Genomic DNA, 22991 nt, shown 5'->3' with positions numbered 1-22991 from the left:
ATAGCAAAATTCTGCTCTCAGTTACACTGGTGTGAATCTGAGTAACTTCACTGTACTGAACAGTGGAATTATTACAGACTTATAACATGTAACTGATCAGAATTTGGGGCTACTAGTGTAAAAAGTCTTGCAAATTACCATTTACAAGTAATTGATGCTACAGCAAAGTCCATGGGAGCTTTGTCATTTAATTCATTGAACACAGGATGGACCTGGCTGTGAACACCTTTGTAACATAAACTAGGCATACACTGATGGTGATATCTATTTACAGTGCCATCAGTGTGCTATGATTATATATGTTTTGGGCTAAATTTTTACTGTGCTTATCATGGTCTTATCTGTGTATGTTCACATGAATACTAAAAGTGATAATGATTAATGGCTAATGAATACTCCAGTTAGTAGGACATTTAAACCAGACAGATGAAAGCTACAGTGATAACAACTAAGGATCTGATCCTGCTCTCACAGGACTTCAGTGGTATAAGATTTAACCATAAGAGATTGTTTCTGCAACTAATCTAAATCATTCAATTGTTGACACAGAGAGGAAATTCAAAATGGCAAAATATATATGTATATATATAGCATTTTTCAGGCACTGTATTTAATTTCTCTACCACACAATGATTGTGTCCATGTCTGAACTTTATTTTGACAGCACTCAAACATGTGTTAGGTGTAGAACTAATCAATTAAATTGTTTTTAATTGTTGACTTTATTAATATAACTTCATAAGCAAAATTTTATGAATGAAACAACATTAATTCATAAAACCAGTTACCCCAATAACTGGCTAATTGAGTTTCACTTTCAATCCAATTGCTGCTTAACTTGCTGAAACTTACACTGTTTCAATATTGTAACTTCTGCTCACTGTTTGTCATTCATTATACTTGTCTCTATTGTAACTTCTGTTCACTGTTTGCCATTCCTTACACTTGTCCATATTGTAACTCAAACTCCATTTTAACTTGTCCCAAACTCCATTTTAAAATGCTCACTTCATTTTGTAAAAGCTTGCTGCAACCTTCATTTCTCCAAAACCCTGCTGTAATCTTATTAGTGTAGTTTAGATGTGTGAATGAGGTATGTATGGATGATGGAATCAACCTCCAGCCCCAGCCTGTCCCAATGAAATAAAGTGTAAACACACAATGGCTGAAGATGCAGACAACAGCCCTGACAAAGTAAGAGGAGTCCACCCTCAAAAGAAAAGAACAAAAGTACAATTGAAGAAACATCAAAGCCAGGTCCTAGGCCGAAAGTCATGTCTGCAGCTGACGGGTGATCAATCACACCCGACCCAGAGGCAGCGTGACACAGCAAGACCGATAGACTCTGGATTCAAACTAAAGCCTACAAAAAGGATGGGTGAGATGGAAGACTCTGAAAGGTAACATTCTGCTGCCAACATGGAAGGGCATCGGTGCATGCCCAACAGAGAGCCAGCTCTTCCTTGTGCCCGGCTTTCCTGGCCAGTTAGCCGCCACAAGCTACAAACCCAAGCCATGAACTCAAGCTACGTTCAGGACTGGTAACTATACAGCAGCTGTAGGACCTGTGTGCGTGTACAAACGAACGTGTGAATGAATGTGAAACTGAATGGAATGTTATAGCTATAACTGACTGCCTGATTCTTTTTGTATTCACAAAAAATGTGACATTTTGTCTTATCCCCTTTAATAAGATCCTGCTGCTTTTTATTTTATTGGTATAACGTAGACCCCTCTGTTGTATTAATTTTAGTGGAATAAATGGGCCCAAAGAGTCAAAGGTGTTAACATGACCCTGTCACTGTACAATATTAAATAAGTTTCAGGGTTCCAAGTATAGAGACCTCAGCTTAATACCATGGCAAAAGTATTAAACATCTTTTTAATGTTTTATTAAACCTTACAGAAAAAGAAAGAAAATTAGTTAAAGCTTTTGAAATGTAAAGTATTAAGAAGGACTTCCATTTTAACAACACCCCTCTTTTTCTTTAGCTGAAGAGAGATTTTTAGAAGGAAAAAACCCTGTTTCAGAGTCTCTTAGATGGTAATAATTGTCCTTTTTGGGGAACACAGAAACAGTTCATTGGAATGGGCTGGAGCTGCTGTTGAAATTCGATCCTGTTTCCTAGAAGGCAAACACACACAAGCGGGAGAGAAAAGAAAAAGAAAATATAGCTTCTGTCTCTGATGTTGACTTTTCCTTACAACCTCACTGCTGGAAAGACACAGGCATGGCACACAGTCTTACTGTACGAGCATCGGACTATTTAGAGCATTGCTTTTAGCTGCCTCTTTGGGTACGGACTCACAGCAATGTTCCAAAATATACAGTCTTGACTGGCTAAGCCACAGACTCTTTTAAACAGATGGCAAAAGGAGAGGGATAGAAAAGAAAGGAAGTGAGCAGGGGAAGGAAAAGGATACATAGATTGGAGGGCAACAAAGTCTCACATTCCAGGTGGTGTTATGGATTCAACCTGAGCCAGCAGAGGTGGTGGTATCATCTAGGTCCCACTCTCTGGCCCAGAGTAGTCAGGATTTTTTTCACAATCAGGACAGTGAAGTCCTAACAGTGTTATGGTGGATCCCATGGTCAGGGCCATCCCTAGCCATTTTGGTGCCCTATGCAGCCCCCTCATGGGGGTGCTGTGTGGTGCCCCAGGCCTCTCCGGGAGCAGGGGGACTGGCCCCAGGCCTCCACAGGGGAGCAGGAGCAGGCTTGGGTGGGCAGGGGGAAAACCGCCCCCCAGCACAAGCCGGTGGAGCAGGTTGGGGCTGGGTCGCTCCACTTCCTGCCTCCTAGTGAGTGCAGGGCGGGCCCAACCCCATACTCATGGGGTGGCAGGAAGTGGAGTGACCCAGCCCCAGTCTACTCTGCTCTGCTCCCCTGGCTCCCAGCCTTGGGGCTTGGGGGGCCAGGGGGAAACCGCCCCTCAGCACTCACTGGCTGTGCGTCAGGGGAGCGGAGGGGGCTGGAGTGGAGCAGGGGTGGGAAGAGGTGGGGCTGGGGCCGAGCATGGGTGGGGGCCGTGGGGAAGAGGTGAAGCAGGGGCTGGAGCAGCACGCAGCTGCTTAGGGCACCAGGAAATTTTTCCTGGTGCCCTACGCAGCTGCGTACTTTGCATATGGTTAGGGATGGCCCTGCCCATGGTCCCAGGAGAGAACAGGACAGTCATGATGGTGAAGCTTGCTTCTTCTGGTCCAACTCCCAGCCAGCAGTTGTTGTCATGCGGCTTCTAGACAGTTTTGTCCCAAAAGTCTGTAAGAACCTCAACAATAGTTCTTCTGCTCTTTATTTTGTCCATCAACTAGGCCTAATTTCTGACACACCAATTTAGGTTCATTATTTCTGTCCCACACTGTTTTGTGTACCAGGCATGATCTTAACACAGTCCTTTCTGTTTAGACTATCTTAGTCCGTCTCCCTCTCCTACCTTTTGTAGAGAAATGATTGTGCAAGATTATAATTTGGAGGGGCTCCCTTATAAGGACAGTATTATCAATATATGAATTTTGAGACGTACCCTGGAAGCAGGGGTAGAGAACACAGTGTAGCAGTGAAGCTCTTTAGCTTATTTTTAATAAAAATTTGAGTCCTTTCTCATTCACTGATTTGTCATTAAAGGAACCCCAAGATGATTACATGATGTCTGAAGTGCTGAATGAGGAAGAGACTGCAGTAATTTTAAACTTGACTCCTGTGTTTGAAACTGATAGCAGAGGAAAGGGGAGCATGTGGAGCAGCAAACAGAGAAGAACAAAGCCTCTTGTATGTGTTTTATGAGCACAATAGTCACCTGATTATCTTAAGAAGGAACAAAAGCCAGAAATGGATGTGTTGCAGTCTCCATCCAGTCTGCAATCGTAAGTCAGTGTTGCAGAGAACTGGAAAAAATTCCAACAGTGATTGGAATTGTATTTAGCAGACGTAGGGGCAGAGGAGAAAAATGATAAAGTGAAATCATCCATCTTTTTGCATGTTGTTGGGGAGGAAGCATTGGATATTTATAACAACTAAGTTTGAAGAAGGTGAAAGCATGAAGTCAATTTATACGCTGACTAAATTTGAAGAATATTGTATACCAAAAAGGAATGAGATATTTGAGAGACACAAATTTTTTACTTGCATGCTTAAAACTGATGACCCCACAGAGCAATATTTCACAGAATTAAGGTGTTAAGAATGAGACTGCTCCATGAAGGAGATTTAACTTTAGAAATAGCTCTCCAGCTATGCAGGGCAGCAGAAACTGTGAAAGCATAAGCCAAAGAGCTGAATTCACCAGCAGGGGTTATCCATGTACTAAGTACAATAAAATACAGCCAGAAAAGGTCAAATCAAAAAGTGGAAACACTTGCTATGAAAACCACTGCTAGAGGGGAGGTTGGGTACAGATGGTTATGTGGAAGGTGTGGATCACAGTATGGCCCAATCAAGTGTTTTGCCTTTAGGAAACTGTTATAAAGTGAGAAAAATAATCATTTTGAAAAATGCTGCAGATCCCAAATGCCGAAAAGTCAAGTACATTCAGTTGAAGACAACCTGGTTGAAGAGTTTTATATAGACATGCTGGGATTAAGCAAACCTGATGAGAGTGACTGGATACTGCCTATGAAAGTGAATAAAACAAGTATTCCACTCAAACTGGACACAGGAGGTCAGGTTAATATTCTGTCCGATCAAGATTGTGAGAGATTGAAAATAAGACCAAAACTGGGACGAACAAAAATAAAAGTAACTGGTTATTCTGGAATAAATATACCAGTGAAGGGGAGGTACATTGCTAGTGTCAACCATAAAAACACTATGTACAGGCTCCCGTTCATTGTAGTGCCAAAGGAGGACACCAATTTTAGGCCTGTCTATCTGTGAAAAACTCAATCTAGTAAAATGGGTGCTCTCATTACAAGATCATACTGAACATGGCTATGAGATACTCATTCAGGAATATCATGATCTGTTTTAAGGATTGAGTTACTTGCATGGTGAACATACTGTGACAGGTTTGGGCCCTTTGGGGTGTCACCTGATGTGCTGAGATACCACAGAGTCTACCTGTTCTGACAGCATAGCCCCCCTTTAACCTGTCTTGCTGAGCCAGGTTATTAAAGCCTCCTCTAACACACATGCAGGCAGGGCCACACCCAGCTGCAGATCAGCTCTGGGAAGACTCAGTTTAAGGGACTCGCTCCAACACTCTGGTGCTCACTCCTTTTAAGGGGTACAAACCCAAAGGTTTTATGAAATTTGTCCCCTCCCTCAATGTGGAGATAGGTGTGCACACTTTTTGCCCCCATCCCGTTAGAAATTACAAAAACTGGGTTTAATAATAAAACAAATTTTATTAACTATAAAAGGCAGATTTTAAGTGGTAGAAGGGGTAACAAACAGAACAAAGCAGATTACTAAGCAAATGAAATCAAACACGCAAACTAAGCTTGTTTCACTAAAGAAATTGGTTACAAATAGTATTTCTCACCCTAGATATTGTTGCAGGCCGGTTGCAAAGTTTCTGTGGTTCAGAGTTCCCTGTCTCAGTCTGGAGTCCCGCCTTGCCTTCCTTTCTGGTGGCTTTTGCAGTCTTCCTTCTTGGGCAGATAGGCCATGGAAAGGAGGAGTCCCCTTTACCTTCCTCCCGACCCTTAAATAGGATTTACATAAGGCAGGAATCCTTTGTTTCCCAAACTTGACACACACACCCCCTTCCAGTGGAAAGTTACAAGAAGTCCCAGGTAATGTTTAGTATCAGGTGACAAGACGACCTGACCTAATAGTGTCACAGTTACGTTCCTGGATGCCACCCTGGAGGGAGACAGAATAGTATCTGCATGGTTTTGTTGTTCCTTCCTTATGGCTCATCAAATCTGATGCCCTGTTGTTTGGTGGGTGTCTTCCCAATACACACCCAGTTGTAATTGTTACATAGTCCATATTTCTAACTTTAGATACAGAAATGATACATGCATACAAATTGGATAATCACATTCAGTAAATAATAACCTTTCCAATGATACCTTACAAGACTCATCTTGCATAAGTATATCTCAGTTATGTCATGTTCATATCATAAGTATATTTTCATAAAGAATATGGAGTGAAATGTCACACATACTATCCAGATGAACAAGCAGGTCCCTCCAGTTGTCCATCCATGTAGAAAGGTGCCATTTGCATTATGTGATAAAGTCACTGCTGAGCTCGCAAGGATGGAAGTAATGCAAGAAATACAAAAAATTGAGGAGCCAATGGAATGGGTGAGCTCCCTAGCCACAGTGAAGAAAAAAAATTGCCTACTACACATATGATTAGATCTGAGAGACCTTGTAGTGAGGCGGTGTGGCTCCCAGCTGCCCCGGAGAGGGAAGAGCCCATCCAGAGGCTGGGGTGGGTGGAGCTAGGGAGCTCTGAGCCTGCCCCTCAGAGGCTCAGGCGGCAACCCAGAAGTATAAAGGCTCGGCCTCAGAGCTCATTAGAGGGCCAGACACCTCCAGCTTAGCCTGTTACTGGGAAGTCCCTGCAGCCCAAGGTGCATGCCAGGACTGGCCTGGCTTGCCCTGTGCCTGCTACCCAGAGGAGTTGCCAGGCCTGCCGCTCGCCCGGTACCCCAAGGAACCCATGGTGCTGGGCCCCCCAGAGGACCCCACCGTGACTCAGGTACCACAAGAGGGGGAGTCAGGAAGGAGCATGGGGACAGCTGACCCTAGTCTGGCTGTAGCACTGCCAGAGCCCATGTCAGTGTGTTGCAGCCAGGATCCCCAATGACACAGCAGCGGGTCTTTGGCTGCTGCTAGGGCCCCGGGCTGGGATGCAGTGGAGTGGGAGGGCCTGCGTCCCCCTGCCACCCAACTCATGGGTGGCAGTCTCCCCCTCTCCCAAACCGTTTGGAGGCTTGGGCCTACGGTTATGCTCAGCCCTGCCTCAGGGCCTGAGCTCCTGACTCATTATGCCCCTGCCCTGACCTAGGGCCAGGGCTTACTACTGTTTGTACTGTTACCGCTCAGCCCTGCCTGAGCTCCTGATTCATTACTGCCCCGCCCTGACCTAGGGCCAGGGATTACTGCTGTTTATATAGCTACTGCTATAGTATTATTGCGCGGCCCTGCCTGAGGGCCTGAGTCATTATTGCCCCACCCTGACCTAGGGCCCTGGCCTAACTGTACTTATTTTCTGCTCCCACAAGAGCCGCCAGGGAAGACTTCTGTAGCCGAACTAATTCCCCAATCCTCATCTGTGTGTAGTGAGCTGGTGTGGCTCCCCGCTGCCCTGGAAAGGGTTGAGCCCTGGCTAGCCCCTTTACAGACCTTAATAATGCTATAAAAAGAGAACGTTTCAAACTAAGAACCAGAGAAGAGATTGTGGCTCAATTTGCGAATGCACAATATTTCAGTAAATTGGATGCATCCTTGGGATTTTGGCAGCTAAAATTAACTGAAGAAAGCTCAAAACTATGCATATTTAGTACCCTATTTGGAAGCTACAGATTCTTATTGTGATGTTGCACTCTGTGATTTTGCGAATGCGCTGATTGTGAATATGATGTAACTGGAATATGCTTCATGCAAAAGGTCTTTTATAAGGTATTACAAAGCTTATAATCTAGTAAAAAGAAAAGGAGTACTTGTGGCACCTTAGAGACTAACAAATTTATTTGAGCATAAGCTTTCATGAGCTATAGCTCACTTCATCGGATGCGTTCAGTGGAAAATACAGTGGGGAGATTTATATACATGAAATTCCAGATGAAATATTTTGTGGTAATGGGCCACGATCTTCCAGTGCAGCTTTTAGGCCATTTGCCATAGACTGGCATTTTCATCACAAAATAGTAAATCCAAATTTACACACAATTGAATGGACTTGACAGGGCAACAAGCCTTGAGGATAGGGGGTAAGCAGTAGATTTGGTATATCTTGACTTTAGTGAGGTTTTTGATACTGTCTCGCATGACCTTCTCATAAACAAACTAAGGAAATACTACCTAGATGGACCTACTATAAGGTGGGTGCATAACCGGTAGGAAAATTGTTCCCAGAGTGTAGTCATCAGTGGTTCACAGTCATGCTGGAAGGGCATAACAAGTGGGGTCCCGTAGGGATCGTTTCTGGGTCCGGTTCTATTCAATATCTTCATCAGTGATTTAGATAATGGCATAGAGAGTACACTTATAAAGCTTGCGGAAGATATCAAGCTGGGAGGGGTTGCAAGTCCTTTGGAGGACAGGATTAAAATTCAAAATGATTTGGACAAACTGGAGAAATAGTCTGAAGTAAATAGGATGAAATGCAATAAGGACAGATGCAAAGCACTCCACTTAGGAAGGAACAACAAGTTGTACATATACAAAATGGGAAATGACTGCCTTGAAAGGAGTACTGCAGAAAGGGATCTGGGGGTCATAGTGGATCACAAGCTAAATATGAGTCAACAGTGTAATGCTGTTGCAAAAAAAGCAAACATCATTCTGGGATGTATTAGCAGGAGTATTGTAAGCAAGAGACAAGAAGTAATACTTCTGCTCTACTCCACACTGATTAGGCCTCAACTGGAGTATTGTGTCCAGTTCTGGGTGCCACATTTCAGGAAAGATGTGGACAAATTGGAGAAAGTCCAAAGAAGAGCAACAAATTATTAAAGGTCTAGAAAAATGACTTACAAGGGAAGATTGGGAAAAAAAAATTGGGTTTGTTTAGTCTGGAAGACAGAGGGGGCATGTACATGTTCAAGTACATAAAAGGGTTTTACAAGGAGGAGGAAGAAAATTTTCTTAACCTCTGAGGATAGGACAAGAAGCAATGGGCTTAAATTGCAGCAAGGGCGGTTTAGGTTGGACATTAGGAAAAACTTCCTGTCAGGGTGATTAAGCACTAGAATAAATTGCCTAGGGAGGTTGTGGAATCTCCATCACTGAGGATTTTTAAGAGCAGGTTGGACAAACACCTGTCAGGCATGGTCTAGATAATACCTAGTCCTGCCTTGAGTGCAGGGGACTGGACTAGATGACCTCTCGAGGTCCCTTCCAGTCCTGTGATTCTATGAGCTGTTCCAACAGTCAATTACCCTCACTGTAAAAAATGTGCACCCTATAGCCACTCCGAACTTGTCTAGCTTCAGCTTGGCTGGCCATTGGACCTTGTTATAGCTTGGCTGGCCATTGGACCTTGTTATAGCTTGGCTGCTAAATTAAAGAAACCTCTGTTTATCAAATTTCTGTTCCCCATGTAGGTTCATACAGACTGTGATCACATCACTCCTTAACTTTCTCTGTGTTAAGCTAAACATATGGCAGTCCTTGAGTATTTCACTATAAGACATGTATTCTAATCTCTTCACCAAACTTGTAGCTTTTCTCTGTACCCTTTCAATCTTCCAATATCTTTCTTGAATTGTGGACCCCAGAACTGGACATAATATTCTGGTAGTGGTCACACCAGGGCCAAACACAGCAATAATATAATCTGTCCCTACCTGAGTGCCCACAGTTTTTGCATCCAAGGATCACATCAGCCCTTTTAGCTACTGCATCCTACTGGGAGCTCATGTTCAACTGATTATCCACTATGACCCCCAAATCTTTTCCAGTCTGATTCCCAGAATAGTCCCCCATTCTGTAGGTATGATCTACATTTGTCAGGAGCCAGCTTGCAGAAGAGCCAGTCTCCTAATAACTTAATGAGCTCTACGAGCCCTGATAGAAGCTGTCTGACTGTACTACCTGATTGGCTGGCTGCAGGAGTCAGCACGCTGCTACTTAAGCTCAGTAGCAGCAGCAGTCTAGTGACTACTCCATGTGCTCCTTGCTTGCAGCTTGTTTGCTACTTTCCCTAGTCTTGCCCAAACCCCAGCCTTTAGCTATTCCTGTCAGCATCCAGTTTCAGCCTGGCTTCTGGCTTCCAGCTCTGACCCTTGGCTATGCCTCCTTACTGTGAGTCCAGTTAACACTCTGGCTTCTGACTCCTGGCTCCACCACTTGGCTATGCTTTTCTGACTGAAATTCCATCTTACCCTTCAGCTTCTGATTCCTAGCTCTGACCTTTGGTTTCACTCCAGGACCCACCCCGTATGGATTCATCTCTAAGTTGCAGGCTGGACTGTTGCTCCAACCATTAGGCAAGACCACCCACAACTCAGTTGCTGACAGTATTCTTTGTTCCTAAATGTATTTTTTTGCACTTAACTGTATTAAAACCCATATTGGTTGCTCATACCCTGCTTACCAAGTGATCCAATCTCTCTGTATCAAGTGACCTGTCATCTTCATTATTTACCATTCCCCCAGTTTTTTTGTCATCTGCAAACTTTCTCAGTAACTATATTTTTGTTTTCTTCCAGGCCATTGATGAAAATGTAAAGTGTAGTGCCAAGAACTGTTCACTTGACAGGACCACACTAGAAACACACCCACTCAGTGATAATTACCCATTTACAACTACATTTGGAGAACTCTGCCAGTTTTTAGCCATTTAATGTGTGCCATGTTGATTTTCTATCTTTGTAGTTTCTTACTAAGTCAAATACCTTACAGAAGTCTAAGTATCATCCAAACTTTTAATCTCATCAATAAAAAAATCAAGTTAATTTGACAAGATCTATTTTCCATAAACCCTTGTTGATTGTCACTAATTATATTGGCCTCCTTTAATTCTTTATTAATAAAGTCCTATAGCAGCTTGCTATTCCATTATTTTGCTCAGGATCAACGTCAGACAGAAAGCCCTATAATTACCTGGGTCATCCTGGTTATCCTTTTAAAATATTGACATAACATTAGCTTTCTTCCAGTCCTCTAGGCCTTCCTGCACCATTTCATACCCCCACCCCTGAGTTTCATACTGGAGGTTTGTTCATAGTACGCACCCTAGCCCCAGACAGAGCTCTTAACTGCAACATCCCTTGAGTGTGGAAAGTGATGACTTCTGTGCTGCTCCCTGCTCTGCCCTTGGGGCAGACAGTTTGTTTATAAACAGAGGCACGGCAATTAAGATAACAAATGTTAAATTAACCTAAGGATCCTTGAGTGCCTGGCAGTGCTTTCAGGATCACCTCAGTAAAAAAGATAGGAAACAAAGGGTAGGAATCAATGGTCCATTTTCACAATGGAGAGAGGTAAATAGTGGTGTCCCCTCAGATCTGATGAAGTGAGCTGTAGCTCAGGAAAGCTCATGCTCAAATAAATTGGTTAGTCTCTAAGGTGCCACAAGTACTCCTTTTCTTTTTGCGAATACAGACTAACACGGCTGTTCCTCTGAAACCAGGATTAATGCTGATCAACATATTCATCAGTGATCTGGAAAAAGGGGTGAACACTGAAGTGGCAAATTTTGCCGATGATACCAAATTACTCAAAATAGTAAAGTCCAAAGCTGACTGCAAAGAGTTACAAAGGGATCTCACAAAACTGACTGGGCAACACAGTGGCAGATGAAATTCAATGTTGATAAATGCAAAGTGATGCTCAGAGCAAAACATAATCTCAACTATACATACAGAATGATGGGGTCTAAATTAGCTGTTACCCATCAAGAAAGAGATCTTGGAGTCATTGTGGATAGTTCTCTGAAAACATCTGCTCAATGTGCAGTGGAAATCAAAAAAGCTAACAGAATTTTGGGAACTATTAGGAAAGGGATAGAGCAGTGGTTCCAAAACTTGTTCCGCCGCTTGTGCAGGGAAAGCCCCTGGCAGGTTGGCTGGTCTGTTTACCTGCTGCGTCCGCAGGTTCAGCCGATCACGGCTCCCAGTGGCCGCGGTTTGCTGCTCCAGACCAATGGGAGCTGCTGGAAGCGGCACGGGCCAAGGGACGTACTGGCCACTGCTTCCAGCAGCTCCCATTGGCCTGGAGCAGTGAACTGCGCCCACTGGGAGCCAGGACTGGCTGAACCTGTGGATGGGGCAGGTAAACATCCGGTGCAGCCCACCAGGGGCTTTCCCCGCACAAGCGGCAGAACAAATTTGGGAACCACTAGGATAGATAATGGGACAGTAAATATAATATTGCCTCTATATAAATCCATGGTATTTCCCCATATTGAATACTATGTGCAGATCTGGTCACCCCATCTCAAATAAGATATATTAGATTTGGAAAAGGTACAGAGAAGGACAACAGAAATGATATGGGAAGATGTTCCATGCCCCTAATGAGGAGAGATTAAAAAGACTGGGACTTTTCAGCTTTGAAAAGGGATGACTAAGGGGAGATATGATAGAGGTCTATAAAATCATGAATGGTGTGGAAAAATTGAATAAGGAAATGTTAGTTACATCTTCACATAACACAAGAACTAGGGGTCACTCAATGACATTAATGGGCAGCAGATTTACAACAACAAAAGAAAGTGTTTCTTCACAGTCAATCTTTGGAACTCTGCCAGGGGATGTTGTGAAGGCCAAAACTAGATAAGTTCATGGAGGATGGGCCCATCAATGGGTATTCGCCAGGGTGAATAAGGATGCAACACCATGTTCTGTGTGTCCCTAGCCAGTGTTTGTGAGAAGCTGGGAGTGAACAGGGGATGAATCACTTGATGGCCTGTTTAGTTCATTCCCTCTGAAGCACCTTGTATTGGCCACTGTTGGAAGACAGGATACTGGGCTAGATGGACCATTGGTCTTACCCAGTATGGCCGTTCTGAGATAGAACAAAAATGTATCTGCCCCCCTGATGTAACCCACTAGACCCCACTCCTCTTCCAGAGCTGAGATAGAATCCAGGAGTCCTGACAGGATCTCTATCTCTGCAGAATCAGTAACAAAATAAGAATATACATTAAAATTTTAAACCTAACAAAGGTCCCTAAAGTGCCTTGCCACAAGATGTCAGAACATGTTAGTATTAGAGCTGAGTGGGTCTAATATTTAATAGTGTTCCTGTCAACTAATTGCTAAGTTATCTGCCAACAAACAGTCTTCAGGTGCCTAAGTAGCCCCTGCAAGCATGGTTAAAGTTGCCCCCCCAACCAAAATCTGAAATGGTGCCCCTGATTTCAAGACTCTGAAAAATCAACATTAACATCTAGATAGCTCCTTAGCCAGCCCTTTTAAAACTCTTGAATTACTCCTAGGGCAATTCTGTGCCACTGCACAATGCAGAATTTGCACAATTAATATTCTGAGCAGAATTTCATTTTTCCCCACAGAATTAGTGCTACAGAGCTCCTGGTTAGCACTAGGGGCCGCTGGACCCAGCAGAGCCCTGCTCTCCAGCTCACAAACACAGGACATTGCAGGGGAAAAGAGGAGTTGGAAGGTTCTGGGAAGCTGTGGTTCCCAGCACATCCTGAAGGAAGGAGACAGTGTGTAGGAAACTGTACAAGCCCAGGACCCAGCATCAGGCTGTTTCTCTCTCTCTCTCTCTCTCTCTCTGGATGCCTGTGGGGTAGGAGGCACATGTATTTGAGCTGTGGGGGGGGGGCACCCTTGCAGCTGGGCTCTGGGATGTAGTGGGTGCAGGTGTCAGGGCTGGAGGATGCCCCACGGCTAGCCTCTAGGGGAGGAGGTGTGGCTGGCTGGGCTCTGTGGCTGGGCTCAAGGTGTTAGGGGGTACAGGTGTCTGGGCCAGGGAGCACCCCACAGCTGGGCTCTGGGGGGTGGGGAGGTTGTGGGTGTTGGAGATTGGATGGGCAGAGTTTTCCTCCAAGATGTGCCCAGACTGAGACCCAACAAATACATAACAGAGAAACAGGAACTGGGTTGTCATAGGGATCTCTAAATCCCTACTCTTTGGGGAAACCTTTTTGTTGTTGTCTGTATTGTTACAGATATACTTGCTGACAGGCATTTTGAAATAAATTACTAAAATAATTAGCCACTCCCAGTCTCTATTCAAGCCTAAGTTAATTGTATCCAATTTGCAAATGAATTCCAGTTCAGCAGTCTCTCCCTGGAGTCTGGTTTTGAAGTTTTTCTGTTGTAACATCGCAACTTTCATGTCTGTAATTGACTAGAGACTGGGAGTGGCTAAGTCATTATGCAAGGTAACCTATTTCCCCTCGTTTTTTCCTCCCCCGTTCCTCAGACATTCTTGTTAAACCCTGGATTTGTGCTGGAAATGGCCCACCTTGATTATCATACACATTGTAAGGAGAGTGATCACTTTAGATAAGCTATTACTAGCAGGAGAGTGGGGTGGGGGGAGAGAAAACCTCTTGAAGTGATAAACACCCATTTTTTTCATGGTCTGTGTGTATAAAAAATCCTCACTGCATTTTCCACTTTATGCATCCGATGAAGTGAGCTGTAGCTCACGAAAGCTTATGCTCAAATAAATTGGTTAGTCTCTAAGGTGCCACAAGTACTCCTTTTCTTTTTGTGAATACAGACTAACACAGCTGCTATTCTGAAACATATCTAATTCCTGGGGCTGCTTCCTACATTGGGGCCTGGTGCTGCCATCTGGGTGTCTCCACTCTCTCTGGTTCCCTAGTCTGTGCTGTCTCCAGCACCCGTGGCCTCAGGCTTTGGCTGATCCTTGGCTGGAGCCCATGGCATGCATCCTTCCTCTCCAGCAGTCCACCTTAAGTGAGCTGGGCTGCTCCCTTTTATAGTAGTGCACTTGGAGCATGCCCAGTAGAGTTGAGGAGGCGTGGCTTCCTGAGCCCACCATGTAGGGTTAATCCTTCCCCATCCAGTGCGGGGAGAGTGTGTCCCATCACATGCTGATTCATGGTACAATCCCTCCAACAAGGATATCAAACAATTGTATTGTGGACAATATTGCTTACTATTTCAACTATGTTTGCCTCTTACACTATTATACTTAGGACTAAATCAAAAGCAGCCTTTTCTCTTCTGTGTTCTCGGAAGCAATTGCTTATGGCATACAGAACATAAGAACAGCCATACTGGATACAGTAATGATCCATCTAGCCTAGTATCCTTTCTGCCAGTGGCCAGTGCCATATGTTTCAAAGGGAGCAAAGAGAACAGGAAAATTTTGTGTGATCCATCCCCTGTCATCCAGTCCCAGCTTCTGTCACTCAGAGGCTTTAGGAACACCTGGGTCATGGGGTTGCATCCCTGGCCATATTGGCTAATAGCCATTGGTGACCCTATCCTCCACAAACTTATCTAATTCTTCTTTTGAGCCCAGTTATATTTTGGCCTTCACAACATCCCCTGTCAACAAGTTCCACAGATTGACCGTGTACTGTGTGAGGAAATAGTTACTTTTGTTTGTTTTTAAAACCTGCTGCCTATTTCACTGGGTGACCTACAGTTCTTGTGTTAAGTGAAGGGATAAACAACACTTCCCTATTCACTTTCTCCCCACCATTCATGATTTTATAGACCGCTATTATATTCCCCCTTAATAGTCTCTCTTTTAAGATGACCAGTCCCAGTCTTTTTAAGCTCTGCTCACATGGAAGCTGTTTCATACCCCTCATCATTTTTGTTGTCCTTCTCAGGACCTTTTCCAATTCTAATACAGCATTTTTTGAAATGGAAAGACCAGAACTGGACATATTTGAGGCATGGGTGTACCATGGATTTATATAGTGGCATTATATTTTCTGTCTTACTTTCTATCCCTTTCCTAATAGTTCCTAACATCGTGTTAACTTTTTGATTGCTGTTGCACACTGAGCAGATGTTTTCAGAGAACTATTCAGGATGACTCCAAGATCTCTTCCATGAGTAATAACAGCTAATTTAGACCCCATCATTTTGTATGTATAGATGCATTACTTTGCCATTAACAATTAATTTCATCTGCCTTTTTTTGCCCAGTTACCCAGTTTAGTGTGATCCCTTTGCAATTCTTCTCAGTCAACTTTGCATTTAAGTATCTTGAGTATTTGTGTATAGTCAGCAAATTTTGCCACCTCCCTGTTCACCCCCTTTTCAGGTTCATTTATGAATATGTTGAACAGCGCAAGTCCCATTACAGATTCTTGAGGGACTATGCTGTTTTCCTCTCTCCATTGTGAAAATTTACGATTTATTCCTATCCTTTGTTTCCTATCTTTTAAGCAGTTACTGATCCATGAGTGGACCCTCCTTCTTATACCATGACTGCTTACTTTGCTTAAGAGCCTTGGGTGAGGGACTTTGTCAAAGTTTTTCTGAAAGTTCAAGTACACTATAATCACTGAATCGCCCTTGTCCATATGTTTATTGACACCCTCAGAGAATTCTAATAGATCGGTCAGGCATGATTTCCCTTTACACTGGGGGAAGAGTCAACACAGCTTTTGTATCCTGTTCCTCTGTGTCTATTAAGTCTGTTCTTTACAAGGATTACAGCAGATTTGCCTGGCACTGAAGTTAGGTTTTCCGGCTTGTAATTGCCAGGATCATATCTGGAGCCTTTTTTTAAAATTGGTGTTACATTAGCTACCCTCCAGTCATCTGGTAGAGAGACTGACTTAAATAAGTCGCATACCACAGCTATTTCCTATTTGAGTGCCTTCAGAACTCTTGGCTGAACACCATCTGGTCCTACTGACTTATTACTGTTTAATTTATCAGTTTGTTCCAAAACCTCCTCTACTGACCCCTCAGTCTGGTTCAGTTCCTCAGATTTGTAAACTGAAAAGAATGGCTTGGATTTGGGGATCTACTCCACATCCTCTGTGCAGTGAAGACAGGGGAAAGAATTCATTAGCTTCTCCTAAATAGCTTTTTATTTGAGTGCTCCTTAGGCATCATGATCACCCAGTGGACCCACTGAGTGGCAGGCTTTCTGCTTCTGGTGTACTTATAAAAACTAACAGCTTTTTTTTTTTTTTTTTTTAGTCTTTAGCTAGCTGCTCTTCAAATTCTTTCTTGGCCTGCCACATTATACTCTTACACTTGACCTGCCAGAGCTTATGCTTCTTTCTATTTTCCTCTCTAGGATAGGACTTCCAATTTTTAACGGATTCCTTTTTGCCTCTAACCACCTCTTCTACTCTGCTGGTCAGCTGGTGGCATTTTTTGTTCCTCTATTTTTTTTCCCTATTTAGACTATACATTTAGTTTGAGTCTCTTTCTGATATTTTTAAATAGTCTTCATGAAGTTTGCAGGGATTCCACCCTTGGGACTGTTCCTTTTAGTTTCCGTTTAACAGCTTCCTCAATTTATGTAGTTCCCCATTTTGAAGTTAAATGCTACTGTGGTGGGTTTTTGGCATTTCCCCCCTACAAATGTTATATTTAAATTACATTATGGTTGCTATTACCAAGCAGTTCTGCTATATTCACCTCTAGGACCAGATCCTGTGTTTCACTTAGGACTAAACCAAGAATTGCCTCTCCCCTTGTGGGTCCAAGATAAGCTTCTATAAGAAGCAGTCGTTTATGGTGTCTAGAAATTTTATCTCTGCATCGCTTCCTGAAGTGACACATGTCCAGTCAATATAGGGATAGTTGAAATCCCCCATTATTATTGGGCTTTCTGCCTTTGTAGCCTCTCCAATCTCCCTGAGCATTTCACCATCACCGGCGTGGTCAGTAATATATTCCTACTGCTATACTCTTACTGTTCAGCATGGAATTTCTATCCATAGAGAATTTATGGTAAAGTTTGATTCATTTAAAAAAAAAAGAGTACTTGTGGCACCTTAGAGACTAACCAATTTATTTGAGCATGAGCTTTCGTGAGCTACAGCTCACTTCATCAGATGCATACCGTGGTGTGACGATGTGACTCAGCAGGGAGGGGGGAGTGTTGACCTGGGAATGTGCCCTGGGGATGGGAGACCTGAGAGCCTGTCACCTGAGCCAGGAGGGGGAGGGGGAGGTAACACCTCTGCCCAGGAATGTGGACGGAGGCTGCAGCAGGGAACCTGCTGGGTGGGTTTAGTTGGCAGTTTGGGGGCTGGGGAGAGGAACACAGGGAACCCCAGGGCTGGGGTCTAAGCTCCCTGCTCCCCCAGAAGGATGTGATTGAGGGGTCCTGGTTGTACCCACAAGCTCTGTTGTGGACTGTGTTCCTGTTGTCCAATAAACCTTCTGTTTTACTGGCTGGCTGAGAATCTCAGTGGATCCCAGGAAGAGGGGTGCAGGGCCTGGACTCCCCCACACTCCATGACAACTGATGGCAGTGGTGGGATCTACTGCACCCCGTGAACGGCGCTTCCTGCAGTAAGTGACTGGGGAACAGTAAAACGAAGGGGAATTGACGGGGACCAGGCATGCTGAAGATTCAGAGAGAGACGGTTTCGGGGGGCGGTTAACCCCTGGGAATGTGTGACCAGAGAGAAAGACTTTTGCAGTAACAGGGTCCCCCGGGGGATTGCAGCGAGTGGTCCTGGGGCGGAGGAGTCTGCAGCTCGACCCTGGCAAAGAGGTGGTGACCTCAAGAAGGACTGGCACACTAAGGGCTTTTCCTGGAAACCGTGGGAAGCTGCCCGGCCTGCGAGTGGCCAGCAGGGAGATGTACGCTAAACACCTTAAGAGTGACCTGGTGGAGCTATGCAGGCAGAGGGGGCTGCGCATCGGGAGGTCCACCAAGGAACAACTGATTGCCCAGTTGGAGGAGAGGGATCGCTTGGATGACCCGATCCCTGTCCCTGAGGGGAGCCACCCGGCAGACGCAGCGTGGGCCCTGGGGCCTGACCGGGCTGGGAGGGGTCAGACTGCTGCCGAGGACATCCCGAGACCCTTCCTACCTATGTCTGGGGGAGGGGTTGGGGGAAGCCCAGCGAATACCGAGGGCACCCTGACCCCAGCACCCAGCAGGGGATCCTCCCGGCGGAGCTCCCCATCCCTGGAGCAGAGGCGGCTGGAATGGGAGAGGGAGATGAAAATGAGGGAGCTGGAGGATCATGAAAAACAACGTCAACATGAGGAGAAACAACGTCAACATGAGGAGAAACAACGTCAACATGAGGAGAAACAACGTCAACATGAGCAGGAGGAGAAGGAGAGGGAGTGTCAGGAGAAGGAGAAACAAAGACAGCATGAACTGGAGCTGGCCAGGCTGAAGAGCAGTGGGGCCCCGGCTGTGGTGAGTGAGGGGGGACCCAAGACTGCAAGGAACTTTGATAAGTGCTTCCTGGCCCAGCGGAAGGAGGGGGAGGACATAGATAGCTTCCTGACGGCCTTTGAGAATGCCTGTGAGCTGCACAGGGTTGACCCTGCAGACAGGCTCCAGTTTCTCACCCCCTTACTGGACCCCAAAGCCGTGGAGGTGTACAGCCGGATGACAGGGCCGGAGGCAGGGGACTATGAACTGTTCAAACAGGCCCTGCTCCGTGAGTTTGGGCTGACCCCCGAGATGTACCGGAGAAGGTTCCGGAGTCAGCGTAAAACGCCTGAGGTCACCTACCTACAACTGGTCAACCGGATGCAGGGGTATGCCCGCAAGTGGACAGCTGGGGCCCGAGCTAAAGAGGACCTGCTTGACCTAATTGTACTGGAGCAACTGTATGAACAGTGCCCTTCCGACCTGAGGCTGTGGTTGGTGGACAAAAAGCTCGAGAACCCCCAGCACGCAGGGCAGCTGGCCGACGAGTTTGTGAACAGTCGGTCAGGGGGTAGCCGGGAGGAGTCCCAAAAGAACAGGCCCCCCCCGATGCAGAGAGAGAGTCACCAGGGTGCCTCCCAGCGGGGAAATAGGGAGAACCCCCTCCCAAGGGGAACGCCTGGCGTCGGGCCCCTCCGACCCGCTCGAGGGGACCAACGTGACCTGAGCTGCTATCACTGTGGCCAGAGAGGCCACGTACAGTCCCAGTGCCCTGGGCTCAGGGACAAACTGAGCAGACCCAACCTACCCAGGGTTAACTGGGTAGGGACCCAGCTGGACGAGGGGCAGACGACCCAGGCAAGGGGGGCTGCCAGTTTACCACCTGCCCCGGAGGGAAGAGTACCCCAGGCCAGCTCCACCAGAGGGCTGGAGGCTCTGGACTCAGGGTGCTCAGTTTACAGGGTGGGCGCGGGGCTGTCCCTCCGGAGAGAGTGCCTTGTTCCCCTGGAGGTGGATGGGAGGAAGGTCAATGGATACTGGGATACGGGCACGGAGGTGACGCTGGCCCGGCCCGAGGTGGTGGCCCCAGATCGGGTGGTGCCCAACACCTACCTGACCCTGACAGGGGTGGGCGGGACCCCATTTAAGGTGCCCGTGGCAAGGGTACACCTGAAATGGGGGGCCAAGGAGGGCCCCAAGGATGTGGGGGTACACCACCATTTGCCCACTGAAGTTTTGATGGGGGGAGACCTAGAGGACTGGCCAAGCAAGCCCCAGACCACCCTGGTTGTGACCCGTAGCCAGAGCCGGCGAGGGCCACTGCTCCCTGACCTCGGGGAGGGTACCGCACCGGAGGCGCAGGACCCTACCCTGGTGGGAAGGGAGGGGCACGGCTCAGAGAGGCTGAGGCCTCAGACCTGGCCACTGAGGGGGAACCGGTCCCCATCCCTTACCCAGCCGCTGAGTTCCAGGCCGAGTTGAGGAAAGATCCCTCCTTGCAGAAGCTCAGGGACCTGGCCGACCTCAGGGTGGTACGGACCATGAGGAGAGGCTGCCAGGAGAGGTTCCTGTGGGAGAAGGGGTTCCTATACCGAGAATGGGCTCCCACAAGGGAAGTAGAGTCCTGTGGGATCAGGAGGCAGCTGGTGGTCCCCCAGAAGTATCGCCGCAAGCTCCTGTACCTGGCCCATGACATCCCCCTCGCAGGGCACCAGGGAATCCGGCGCACCCGGCAGAGGTTGCTACAGAACTTTTACTGGCCCGGGGTCTTTACCACGGTCCGGCAGTATTGCTGATCCTGTGACCCCTGTCAGAGGGTGGGGAAGGCCCAAGGACAAGGGGACAAGGGGAAAGCGGCTTTGAGACCTTTGCCCATCATAGAGGAGCCTTTCCAGAAGGTGGCCATGGACATCGTGGGGCCTCTCAGCAGGACGACCCGGTCGGGGAAGAAATACATTCTGGTGGTGGTAGATTTTGCCACCCGCTACCCCGAGGCAATGCCCTTAGCTTCCATTGAAGCAGACACCGTGGCCGATGCGCTCCTGACCATTTTCAGCCGAGTGGGGTTCCCCAAGGAAGTCTTGACAGACCAAGGCTCCAACTTCATGTCGGCCCTGCTCCGGTGCTTGTGGGAGAAATGTGGGGTCCGGCACGACTGGGCCTCAGCTTATCACCCCCAGTCCAACGGGCTGGTGGAGAGGTTTAACGGGACGCTAAAGATGATGCTGAAAACCTTTATGAACCAGCACCCGCAGGATTGGGACAAATACTTACCTCACCTGCTGTTCGCGTACAGGGAGGTGCCCCAGGAGTCTACCGGATTTTCGCCTTTTGAACTGTTATATGGCAGGAGGGTGAGGGGCCCCCTGGACCTGATGAGAGATGAGTGGGAGGGGAAGGCCACTCCTGATGGAGAGTCAGTGGTGGAGTATGTCCTGATCTTCCGAGAGAGACTTGCTGAACTCATGGGCCTGGCCAGGGAGAATCTGGCCAGAGCCCAGAAGAAGCAGAAGGTCTGGTATGACCGCACGGCGCGGGCCCGTGCCTACGCCACTGGGGATCCGGTGATGGTTCTCATCCCAGTGAGAAAGAACAAACTACAGGCCGCCTGGGAGGGCCCTTTCAAGGTCGTCAAGCAGCTCAATGAGGTAAACTATGTGGTGGAGCTGTCGAACCGGGCGCACCACCGCCGGGTGTACCATGTGAATATGATGAAGCCATATTATGCCAGGGGGAATGTGGTGTTGGCCGTGTGTGGACAGTAGGAAGAGCAGGGAGATGACCCTTTAGTAGATCTATTCCCTGGGACCAGAGCTGGTTCCCCCCTGGAAACAATTCCCCTCTCGGATCAGCTAACCCCTGCCCAGCAAGCTGAGGTCAGGGAGGTGCTGCATCCGTACCGACAGCTGTTTTCCAACCAGCCTGGACGCACTAATCTGACTGTCCACCGGGTGCAGACAGGGTCGCACCCGCCGATAAGATGCTCCCCCTTCCGAGTCACAGGGAAAACTGCTCAGGACCTGGAAAGAGAGGTCCGGGACATGCTGGCTTTGGGGGTGATCCAGCCATCTGCCAGCCCTTGGGCCTCGCCGGTGGTGCTGGTCCCCAAAAAGGACGGGTCGGTCCGGTTCTGTGTGGACTACCGGAAGCTCAATGCCATCACTGTATCTGATGCCTACCCCATGCCCAGGCCGGACGAGCTCCTAGACAAGCTGGGAGGAGCTCGGTACCTTACCACCATGGACCTTACAAAGGGCTACTGGCAAGTGCCGCTGGATGCAGATGCCCGACTGAAATCGGCCTTTATCACCCCTCTGGGGCTCTATGAGTTCCTGACCCTGCCTTTCGGCCTCAAGGGAGCGCCGACCACCTTCCAGGGCCTGGTGGACCAGCTCCTGAGGGGGATGGAGAGTTTTGCCGTGGCGTATATTGATGACATCTGTGTCTTTAGCCAGACCTGGGAGGACCACGTGTCCCAGGTTAGACAAGTGCTGGACCGACTCCAGGGGGCTGGGCTGACTGTAAAAGCGGAGAAGTGCAAGGTGGGGATGGCGGAAGTGTCTTACCTGGGCCATCGGGTGGGGAGCGGCCGCCTAAAGCCGGAACCAGCCAAGGTGGAGGTGATCAGAGACTGGCCCGCTCCCCACACCAAAAAGCAGGTCCAAGCCTTTATTGGGATGGCAGGATACTACCGAAGATTTGTGCCCCACTTTAGCGCCATAGCCACCCCCATCACTGAGCTATGCAAGAAGGGGAAGCCAGACAAGGTGGTCTGGACCGAGCAGTGCCAGGAGGCTTTCCGGGCGCTGAAGGAGGCTCTGGTCAGTGGCCCAGTTCTGGCAAACCCAGACTTTGACAAGCCCTTTGTGGTGTTCACTGACGCCTCAGACACAGGACTGGGGGCAGTGTTAATGCAGGAGGATGAAAAGGGGGAAAGACACCCCATCGTGTACCTGAGCAAGAAGTTGCTACCCCGGGAGCAACACTACGCGGCCATCGAGAAGGAGTGCCTGGCCATGGTGTGGGCCCTCAAGAAACTAGAGCCCTATCTCTTCGGGCGGCACTTCACCGTGTACACCGACCACTCTCCCCTGACCTGGCTG

General features: G+C 47.3%; 1 long non-coding RNA gene across 1 annotated transcript in view; it reads left to right on the top strand.

Annotated features, from left to right (window-relative positions):
• LOC142071216 (uncharacterized) overlaps positions 1 to 10627 on the top strand; it is a 61663-nt gene extending 51036 nt beyond the window's left edge. The window contains exons 4-5 of the long non-coding RNA XR_012667268.1: positions 3626 to 3864; positions 10332 to 10627. This is a non-coding gene — a long non-coding RNA (uncharacterized LOC142071216). The remainder of the gene's footprint in view (positions 1 to 3625; positions 3865 to 10331) is intronic.
• The last annotated feature ends 12364 nt before the right edge of the window (positions 10628 to 22991 follow it).

This window comes from Caretta caretta, chromosome 2, assembly GCF_965140235.1.
Source record: "Caretta caretta isolate rCarCar2 chromosome 2, rCarCar1.hap1, whole genome shotgun sequence".
Taxonomy (NCBI): Eukaryota; Metazoa; Chordata; order Testudines; family Cheloniidae; genus Caretta; species Caretta caretta.
The sequence above is the reverse complement of the archived record's forward strand: the minus strand, read 5'-3'. Positions and strand labels throughout refer to the sequence as shown.